The sequence below is a fragment of the Monodon monoceros genome, unplaced genomic scaffold (genome assembly GCF_005190385.1).
Source record: "Monodon monoceros isolate NGI ecotype Baffin Bay Population unplaced genomic scaffold, NGI_Narwhal_1 Super_Scaffold_5, whole genome shotgun sequence".
NCBI lineage: Eukaryota > Metazoa > Chordata > Mammalia > Artiodactyla > Monodontidae > Monodon > Monodon monoceros.
In genome coordinates, this window is record NW_021703782.1 from 27479093 (window position 1) to 27490585 (window position 11493).

An 11493-nucleotide genomic window follows, 5' to 3' on the forward strand; every position below is an offset into this window, starting at 1 on the left:
TGTAGGCAAGACCTAGGTAATTGTTTCTTCTGAATGGAATTAGTGCTGGGAGGAGGAGGCCAGTGATTTGGGATGATCATTTCTTTTGGTGATTTTGTTAATTATCTGTGGCAGATACTGCAAAATATTTCAACATCATTTCCAGCACTGTCTAGAATGTGTCCCTGCTCTGTAGAGGCTGAAAAGGGAAAGACCACCCTTCCCAGACTCCCCTAAAAACCAGTTATTAGACTCAGTTGGAACTGCATTCTCAAGAGAGTGGGCAAGTGTTCTAGACTGTGCCAAATAGATGCATCCAGGAGAGGCTTGGAAAGCAGCAGTGAGCAATGGGAGGTGGCATAGTGAGGGGAAGTGGGATCTCCTGGCAAGCACTTGTTGGAATGCTTTTGTTCTGTGACAGCCTTGGCCAAGTTTCTCTCTGTGGTCCCAGCAGCATATGATCTGGAGAGTTGGCAGCGAGGACAGTGAGGTTTCTGCTAAAAAAAACAATTTCATTGCGTGGTTGGTTTTCTTCTGGTTGCTTATTCCTGACTATGTAACATCCAAGCTTAGTTCCCTGGTACTCGTGGAAATTCTGTACTAAATGCTTCACTAGCTGGACTCTTATGGTGGAGAAAGCCTGGCCTCTTCTCTGTTTCCAGGCAATGGAAGTGGCAGCTGGATGGCCGCGTGGTCAGTTCAGTTCACTTCCTTATCTCTTCTCCAGTGCTCCCAATCAGACTCCAGGGAATGGAAACGGATTCTGAAGGACCAGCCAAGAGACCAAAACCTAATTTTAAAAATATACTAGAGGGGCTTCCCTGGTGGTGCAGTGGTTGAGAGTCCGCCTGCCGATGCAGGGGATGTGGGTTCGTGCCCCGGTCTGGGAAGATCCCACATGCCGCGGAGCGGCTGGGCCCGTGAGCCATGGCCGCTGAGCCTGCGCGTCCGGAGCCTGTGCTCCGCCACGGGAGAGGCCACAAGAGTGAGAGGCCTGCGTACCACAAAAAAAAAAAAAAAAAAATATATATATATATATATATATATACTAGATGAACAAATCTGAAAATTTAGGAATTTCCTCACAAACTCTAAACCAAAAACACTTCTGCTATGTTTATGTTCAAAGGTACATATCTCAAAGAAATTGATTATATCTTATATTTTATACAGGAAGCCCACTTCAAATGGCCTTAATGTAGTTAAAATTCTTTTAAGAAAAAGAAATTTGAAAAGAAAATGTTGTTAGTCCAATTCATTATTGGAAAGAAGAGTTTGAAGTAAGTTCTTTTTTTCTGTCACTTCTTTCACATTTCTGAATTTAGAACTTTTTATTGGGTTTTAACATCGTATTTCAATGTTTCATAACCGTACTCCTCAAAAGATAATTTTTAAGCAAGTGCACTTTTTCTGAGAATCATGTTTAGATCTGCTATTTTCCCTATCAGGGCAGCCTACCCATATTTAGAATCTGGAGGTTGACTTGGGTCTGTAGGTTTATGTAATAAAAAGAACTCATTCACTAATTCACACCTTAAAACTATGGCCCAGAAGCTTTGGACACCATAAGCATACAAATAAACACTTAATAAATAAGTGATCATGGTGGAAGAGGGTAGAAGAAAGACTGTTAAGCTCTTCCTGTAAGTGGCCGTCTCTGAAAATAGTTTGCTATTCACTTGACTCGGAAAACTCCACAAAATCATGTAAATCAAGAGGTTCAAATTGTTGTGTTCACTTTAAGAACACCCAGGAAACTGCCCAGAGCCATCAAGGTTATGTATATCTGAAAAGGTGTCATTTTACAGAATCAGTGTGTGCCATTCCATCCTTACAATGGCAGAGTTGGTGGGTGTGCCAGGCCCAAGAGTGGAGCTAGACGTAGGGTCAGTGGCCCAAAAACAGTGCTGAATTTTTGCTGCACATGTTTAAAAATGCAGAGAGTAATGCTGACCTTAAGGGTTTAGATGTAGATTCTCTGGTCATTGAGGACATCCAGGTGAACAAAGGCCCCAAGATGCACCACTGAATTTACAGATCTATGTGAGCTCCTACTGCCACACTGAGATGATCCCTACTAAAAAAGAGCAGATTGTTCCTAAACCAGAGGAGGAAGTTGCACAGAAGAAAAAGATATCCCAGAAGAAACAAAAACTTAAGGCCAGAATAAATTCAGCACAAAATAAATACAAATAAAAGTTGTTCTGTTTGGTTTTGTTTTGAAGTTTGTTAACAAAAACTAGGAGACTTCTTTCATTTTGGCATTGAATGTAGAAAGACATTGGAACTACAGGAGGATGTGGGCAGGTCTTAAGTGCTGTAAAAGGAATTTGATGTCCATAGAAGAGATTTCCCCATCTTGGTAAACTCCTCTCACCCAGTTTCACAGGCCAGACCTGGGAGTCATTCTTCTCGCTTGTCCCTCCCTCTCTCCTCACCAGACTTCTTAGTTCCAGCTCTAGCATGTTTCTTGAATTCATCCACATCTTCCAAGTCTCCTGGCAGCGCCCTAGTCCAGCTAAACGTCATCTGGCCTAACATCATCAACCTAACTGGCCTCCCTGCTCCCTCACCTGGCCTCCTATAACCCATTCTCCTCACCGTAGCCAGAGCCATCCTTTTGCACCACTCAGCAGACCACACCCACGCCTCCACACCCACACCTGGGTCCTGCTTTCCTCACCAGGCTCACTCCGCCTCCCCTCCTCTGCCATAATCCATCATAATCCTTCCAGTTCTTCAGCGCACCAAGCTCCTCTCTCTGTAAGAGCCCACACAAGAGAATGGCTTATCTGCCTGGAACATCCTCCACTGACTCTTCACAGATTCACCCAGGTCTGAGCTGTCACTTTTCAAGCTAAGCTCTCTCCCACTCCCTCCCTGAACCTTCATATCTAGGTGGTGCCACCCCTCCCCACAGCCCCTCCTTCTCCCCCCAGCACCCTGTTCTTTTTCTATATAACATCTCACAATTTATAATTATATATTTACATGTGTCTTTTCTCATTTATGTCTCTCCCTCACTAGACTTTAAGCATCTCCAAGGCCAAGATCTTCCCTGTCTTGTTCACCATTGTGTTTCTAGAGCCTAGCACTGTGCCTGACACATAGCAGGTTCTTACGCATATCTGTTTTAATTTCTGGACAGATCAAGAAATCACTTCGGATATAAATTCAGGAGGATTTAGCAGTAATCAGCAAAAGAGAAATCCAACTTATCAACAAAACTCCAGTTGAAAACAAATCTAGCCATTACCTCCATAAATTGGGGAAAAGGAAATGACAATTAATTACACATAAAGCTCACTCCGTGGTTGTTTCCACCTACCAGTCTGCAAAAAAGTATACATAAAGGTTCTTAAAATTGGACCTGCAGTCACCAGTTTGCAAAACAGCTTGCATTACCTACTACCATTGAAGATAAGCATACCCAGTAATCCCTCCCTTACCGTATAACCAACAGAAATGTGTGCAAGAATGTTCAGAGCTGCATTATTCATAACAGTCCCAAACTGGAAACCACCCAGTGTCCACCGACAGTAGACTAAATAAGTAAATTGTGGTTTAGTCATACAGTAGAACACAACTACAACCACAGGATGAATTTCACAAACATAATGGTGAGAAGGAAAAGAAAAAAAAAAAGAAAAGCAGATGCCAAAGCTATATACTATATGATTTCACTCATATAGAACTTGAAAAACCAGACAAAACCAATGTATTCTTAAATGTAAATGCAAAGGGACAGCAGAAAAGTGATTGCCATAAAATCAGGATAATAGTTACCTTTGGGGAAAAGAAGAGACATAAGGGGGTCTCTGTATTGCTGATAACGTTCTATTTCTTGACAAGGGTGATAGCTACATAAGTGTCCACTTTCAGGCAAATATCGAACTGTTTTTTAAAAAGCTAAATATGCAGGCTTCCCTGGTGGCGCAGTGGTTGAGAATCTGCCTGCCAATGCAGGGGACACAGATTCGAGCCCTGGTCTGGGAGGATCCCACATGCCGCGGAGCAACTAGGCCCGTGAGCCACAACTACTGAGCCTGCGCGTCTGGAGCCTGTGCTCCGCAACAAGAGAGAGGCCGCGATAGTGAGAGGCCCGTGCACCGCGATGAGGAGTGGCCCCCGCTTGCCACAACTAGAGAAAGCCCTCGCACAGAAACGAAGACCCAACACAGCCAAAAATAAATAAATTAATTAATTAATTTTTTAAAAAACTAAATATGCGTAAGAATTAGGTGTTGAAAATACAGGTTCTTGGTCCCACATCCAAGATAGTCTGATCCAATGAGCATGACTCAGGCTCAGGAAGCTACACTTTTAATAAAGAACTTGAGAGTTTCTAACATATGTGGTCCTCATGCCAGGCTTGGGGAAATGACCTCATAGCTGGAAAGAGATTTAAGGGATGGTCAGAAAGCTTACCCTGATTCCCAATTTAGTGCTCTAGTGATCAGCTGAGGGTCTTCAGGTTCATTCCTTCAAGTCCTCTTTTGAGTTGGCGTGGTACCATCATAAGGAAGAGAGATACAAAGACAGCTCAAAACCAGAAACAGTTTAGGTAACCTTCAAAACAAACTGAGAGTGAAGTTCAGAATTGCATTTCTGTCTAAGGTCACAGCCGTGTCTCATGAGAAGATTGACCATTACCTACCTTTCTTACCTACCTTTGATCGCTTTTCTTAGCTTTTAAAAGAGTAGCTATACGATCATTGCTGGGATCATTGTTGGTTATTTGTCATCATAAAGACCATCATTTCGCAACGTGCAATACAGAAAACAAGGCCCCATGCTGACACGGGCATTAAATCTGCAAGAGCTCGTGTCCAGTACAAGTGGGGCCTGAAAAGGCTCTGGTTTTCTAGGGAGACACACCCTAGCGATGCAAGAGGGTGGAATGAGCAGGCCCAATATGTCCTTGCCTTTTTGACGATAAGCTTGGCAGAGCTTTCTCTCCAGGCAGCGGCAGCTCCCAGGCCCTAAGCTTCTCCCAGGTGTCCCCACCCCGACCCTCCCCCGGGGCTCTGTGCTTGACTAACTGGTAAAACAAAGCAGCTGTGACACCAGGTGGCTGCAGCTCAGCTTTGCAGGGCTCTAGGCTGAAGTCATCGTTGAAAACCACTTAGCTGGAACTAGACAAATATACCCATTCATCAGAACAATTTTCCTCTCAAAGTTAGGTCCTAACCCCTAAGGCTACCCGCCAAAGAAGGCTGTGCTACGTTTTGTTGTGTTCAAACTCTCCTGGAGACCTGTGATTCTGCAGGCAGCAAGGGCTTCCCTTTCTCTTTTCAGCCTGCTCTCCCCCTCAGAGTCTGTGCATTTTTGAGAACCTACACTGAGGATTCCTCCAATGTTGACCGAAACTAGACATGTTTGGGGCCCATCTGGAATCCCCATCTTTCTTCTCCTGGGCCCAGCAGGCAGCTTTCCCCGAAAACCCCCTACTCTGCCGATCCCACCTGCCACCTGGAATTCACCCACAGCCCACCTCCAGTCCCAAGCTGCCCAAGCCCTGTCGTTTCCTCTATCCCGTGTTTTAACCTTCACTCTCTGTCCACAGCCCACGGGAACGAGTGTGTTTTTGAGCTGGAGCGTTAAAATCAGGGAAAATCAGAGCATTGCTGGCTTTGAGGAAAACGATCAGGGGGCACTTCCCTTCCATTTCTTTATTGAATTTGGAAAGTCTGTGGAGGAAAAAGAATTATATGTATGCAGGCATAACCTCTTAACACATTTTCCAAGGATCTCAAATGAAAAATTCTTAATACACAAAATGGGAAGAACTGCAACTTTGTGGGTGGTATTGTGGAAAAAGCTTTGGGCCAGGAGGAGAGAGAAAAGGATTCTCATCTCGTCTCTGCCAATAAATAGTTTTGGGCCTTAAGCAAATTGCTTGGTTTTCAGTTTCCTCATTTCTACAAGAAAATATTTGGATTTACCAACAATTTCTCTCAGCTCAGAAATTCTATAAACTTACGGATACATATTCTTCATATTATAAGTAACAACTATATGAGCAAAAACTTGACCTCAGGATTTGACTGTGCTTCTTGTCTCCACCCATCTTTTTCCTCTCTGTCCAAGGCAGTATTAAATTTCCAACAGTGCCTGCCGGGCCAGAGTCCCACCCGCTCATGCCAGTGGTGCGGTCAATCCAGGAGTCTCGCTTTCACCATGCCTGTGGATTCATCTGTGCCCCCAATAATTAGCTTGTTTCTCTCCCACCTCATCCCTGGATTACAAAAAAGGAACAAACTATAGCATATAACACAGCGTAACAGGAACAATCCGGGGTGGGGAAATGTAAATAAGTCTGGAAAATCCCAACCAGAAAGAAAGACATTCAAGTCTCACAAAGTTGTTATAGTTCAGTCTCGAATTTGGCCCCCAACTTCCTGGAAGCCAAAGAGAAAAAGGCAGCCCTGCAGATACTCAATTAGCACCTTGGAATAGAAAGTTCACAAAGACACAGGCCAGTGCTTTCAGGGATGTGCAGCTTCCCTGTGTCCAACTTCCAAAAGGCATGTCTGTGGGGCTCTTCATACAGGAACAAAACCCAACACAGTGGACCCTGCGCTTAGCAGGCATCCCACAGTGAAGTCAGTGGGAGAAAGCGTCTAGCCTGTTTTTGTACCTTTTCTCACAAAACCTGTTGCAGTCTCTCTGTGACTGCAGAGTCAGGAGATAATCAGAGGAAAAGGAAGCAGCACAAAGTGCACAGTGAGTGGTGGGGTTGGCTGGGGGTGCTGCTGGTGTAGAACAGTCAGGGAAGTCCTTTCTGGTTAGGTAGCCTCTGAGCAGAGATCCGGAAGAAGTAAGCAAGTGAACCTCCTGGATCCCTGACGGAGGAGCGTTGCAGGCAGAGAGGATGGCAAGTTTGCAAAGGGCCTGAGATACACCACGCTTGGTGTGTTTAAGGAAAAGGAAGGAGGCCCGTGTGACTGGGGTGGGGTGAGTGCCGGGAATACCAATGGGGAGCTGGATCAGAGAGGAAGAGCCCCTGGGACAGGGTGGAGAGCAGGCCGTGTGTGACCAGCAAAGACATTGGCTTTCACCTTAGATGAGATAGAAAGACATCAGAGGGTTTCAAGTCAGACTTGATCTGACTTACTGATGTACAAAGCCAGAAATAAGTGCTGCAGCTTCTTCCTCCTTTGGAAACACCTAGAAGCCACAAGTAGAGAGAGACAGGTCCCCTCCTCCGCCATTGATGGGGATCTTCACCACCCAAACAGCAGATTTCTTAAGGTGTGCATAGCCCTGAGCGTGAGTGCCTCCTTAAATGTGCCACGATTGCTTTACCCTGGTCCCCACCTTGGCCCCCAGGCCAGACACCAAGAGGGCTGAGATGTGGTTTTCGATGTGTCTTTGTTCCTTGCAGCCTGTGGGTTGTTCAGAGAGATCCTAGGAGAAGTAGTGGGTGGGCTCTAAGCACCCCACCCCTGCCGGCTTCAACAAGTGCAGTGCTGTTTCCAACTGCATCATAGCTTATATTTCCTGTCTGAGTCAGTTATCGCCTGGAAAGAAGGATTGGGGGATATTCACCAGACTGTTCTTGGTTAGCAGTGGTTACCGTAGGCGCGTATGGGAAGTTGCATGGAGGAAAGTAGCAGGTGAAGGCAGAACTTACTCTTCTAAATTGTTTCAACTGTGTACAATAACCTGATGCAAATTGTGTTCACTTTAAAAGAAGCATGATATGAAAAAATTAAAACCTGTAAAAGAAGAGGCTAGGATGTGACCACTGTGAGATGGCTTCTGATGGGTGCTATATAGTCTGGGTGGAGAGGAGAAGGCTGGAAGGGAGACAGGAAGAGGGGTGTGTTGCCCTAGTAGATACCCCAAAACGTTCTAGATGTAATAATAAGATAAGGCAAAACTTGTTAAGTTCGGTAAGCAAGTCCAGCTGAAGCATGTTAAATTGGATGGTTGTCTGCTACAGATACAACCAAGCAAAAAGCAGGGTATCGAGATGGTATCTCTGTTAGTCTCCTCAAGCTGCCGTAGCAAATTGCCACAAACTGGGTGGATTAAAACAAAAGAGATATATTCTCTCACGGTTCTGGAGGCTCGAGGTCTGAAATCAAGGTAGCAGTAGGGTATCTCCAGAGGCTCATGGGGAGAATCCTGCCTTGCATCTTCCAGCTTCTGGTAGCTCTGGACATCCCTTGCTTTGTGGTTCCAGTCTCTGCCTCTGTCCTCATGTGGCATTCTCCTCTTTCTCTCTGTGTATCTGTCATAAGGATCACTTGTCAATGGATTTAGGGCCCACCCTAAATCCAGGATGATCTCCTCTGGAGAACCTTCACTTAATTACATTTGCAAAGACTGTCTTTACAAATAAGGTCACATTCCAGGACACAACATAGCTTTTGGGGAGCCACCATTCAAACCACCCAAGGAGAACTTCTGGAGACAGTAAACAGCCCACAATAAATGGTGAGTGTTAAGCCTCCACCTCTGGAGAGAAGCAAGGATGCAGCCATTCAGAAACAGGAAGGGCCACCAAGCCAGAAAGCAAGCAGCTAGATTGGGGCTGATGAAGCAGTGGGAGCAGATGTGACATGACCAGCAGATCAAGGTTGTAGCTGGCAGAGGGGAGGCAACAGCAAGGTACAGCACAGCAGTTTGGGACCTTGACTGCACATTAGAATCACCTGAGAACTTTTTTAAAACTATTAACACCCAAGCCCCGACCTCAGAGATTTTGATCTAATGGGTTTGGGTTGGTACCAGGGCATTAATATTTTTTTAAAGATCCCCAGGGGATTCTAATGTGCAGCGAAGGTGGAGGAACACTGGTAGCTGAAGGAGTGCTGAGTGGAGAAGTCAGAGACCTGGGTTCTCCTTCAGGCTCTGATGCTCACATTGGACAAGTAAATTCACATCTCCCGTGGAGGTGTGGGCCTGGGCTCAGAGATAACAGCCAAGGCGTCCTTTTATTGCGCTAGTTAGTTAAGTACCTCCTTCACATGCTTATCTTAGCTTTGCTACTGCTGCCAGGCCAGTTCTGAGACTCTCCATGAGTACATACTGTTCTGACTTTGCTTTCCACCTGCTTCTGCACAACTTGAGTGGCCACGCTATACTCAGGACTCAAGCATAACTAATTGTTCAAATTATCACAAGGTCTTATACAGATCACCAACAGGCACATGAAAAGATGCTCAGCATCGCTAATTATTAGAGAAATGCAAATCAAAACCGCAATAAGGTACCGCCTCACACCGGTCAGAACGGCCATCATCAAAAGGTCTACATATAAATGCTGGAGAGGGTGTGGAGAAAAGGGAACCCTCCTACACTGTCGGTGGGAATGTAAATTGGTGCAGCCACTCTGGAGAACAGTTATGGAGGTTCCTTAAAAAACTAAAAAGAAGCTACCATGTGATCCAGCAATCCTACTCTTGGGCATATATCCGAAAAACATGAAAACTCTAATTTGAAAAGCTACGTGCACCCCAATGTTCACAGCATCACTACTTACAATAGTTAAGACATGGAAGCAACCTAAATGTCCATTGACAGATGAATGGATAAATAAGATGTGGTATGTATATATATATATATATATATATATATATATATATATATATATAGGAATATTAGCCATAAAAAAGAATGAAAATTATGCCATTTGCAGCAATATAGATGGACCCAGAGATTATCATGCTAAGTGAAGTAAGTCAGACAAAGAAAAATATCATATGATATCACTTATATATGGAATCTAAAAAAAATGATACAAGTGAACTTATGTACAAACCAGAAATAGACTCACAGACATAGAAAACACACTTATGGTTACCAAAGGGGAAAGGGGGGATAAATTAGGAGGGATTAACAGATACACACCACTATATTTAAAATAGATGAGCAACAAGGTCTTACTGTATAGCACAGGGAACTATATTCAATATCTTGTACTAACCTATAAAGGAAAAGAATATGAAAAAGAATATATATATATATTCATTTTCAGATATATATATACCTGAATCACTTTGCTGTACACCAAAAACTAACACAACATTGTAAATCAACTATACTTCAATAAAAAAGCATTACAAGTTCTTAACAATTTAAGCAGCTTTTCATGGGTCCTCAGCAGAGCCATGAGTCCATTTGATGTGCATATCTAAGGAGACTTGTGTTCTCTCAAAGCACTCTCCAAATGTCTGCTAAAGGTATTTAAAAAATCACCACTCCATCCATGGCCAGGGACCATGGTCCTCTACTTTATCTCTCTACTCTGAGCGCTCGCTCTTCTGGGGCCGGAACACAGCTGCAGTGAGAGAAACTCTCATTCTCTTCTTGTTTTTTGAAAGGAAGAAGGCACTAACTCAACAGTGCTTTCTGTGTTACAATAGTTACTCATCCCTTGGCCTCAGAGTTTTATTACCTACCTAAAGTGTTATGTCAATATCTTGAGATACTAAGTTAAGTGTCCTTTTTAAATTCTCTTCCCCTACTCTAGCAGGTGACCAGTTCTGTGTTCATCATCACAGACGCACCCTGGCTCCTCAGAGAGCTGCTCAAACGTGGCACAGTCTGGAGCATGGCCTCTGTGCCCCCACGAGAAGCAAGTACAACAAGCAACATCCAGCTCCCTCTGCTCCTGGGTGACCCACTGAGTGTGGCCAAGGAGGTTGTCTATTAGGAACTGGCCATGCCATCTTGTTTAGACATTCTAAACACCAAACCTTAACTGAAAAACCGAGCTCCTTTGTGAATGGGATAAATAATCTGTCAGGGATTGAGAATCTACTGAAGACTGAAAATGAAGAATAAATGAAACCATCTTGAGATAGAGAAGTGGTAGAAGTAGGGGTTTTCTGGAATTGGTATTGGCATAAGGTTTGGGTGACATTTTTTTTAACTTTTTTATTATGGGAAATTTCAAACATACACAAAGGTGGAAAGAGTAGTGTAATAAATCCCGATGAATCCATCCATTAGCTTCAAGAATTACCAACCCATGGCCAATCTCATCTCATCTGTATCATTCTCTTGTGAGTGACATTTTTAAAACCATTCTGAGACTCCACAGTGCAATCTCCAGGTTTAAAGATAACGCTAAACCCTACTGAGAATGCAAGTAAAAGAGACAGAGGACAAACAAATCTCTTAAGTTACTGTGATGTGGTAGAAAAGCATTGAACCGAGAATTGAGATAGCTGACATTCAGTGCTGATTTCACATTAACTAGTTATGCAACCTTGGGTAAGATATGTAGGCCCCAATTTTTTCATATAAATGAGGAAGATGAATTACAGGGTTTTTCAAATGGCTTTCTACATAAACCATAATTTAAACCCATGGGCGTGAACTAAAAATTAAAAGAGAACTAATATTTATTTTTAGATACTAAGGGCTAGACATTGAGCTGCGTGTTCAATGAGATATATTATCTCAATAAATTTTACAGGATATAATGACATAGGTAGGCTCCTTGGCTTAAATATTTTTTTTCCGAAGTCACACAACTAGGAGGGGGTGAAGTTGGGA

At 43.7% G+C, this 11493-nt stretch overlaps 1 pseudogene; it reads left to right on the forward strand.

Annotated features, from left to right (window-relative positions):
- The window catches only part of LOC114884429, a 48180-nt pseudogene extending 46005 nt beyond the window's left edge, over positions 1 to 2175 (forward strand).
- Positions 2176 to 11493: the final 9318 nt, after the last annotated feature.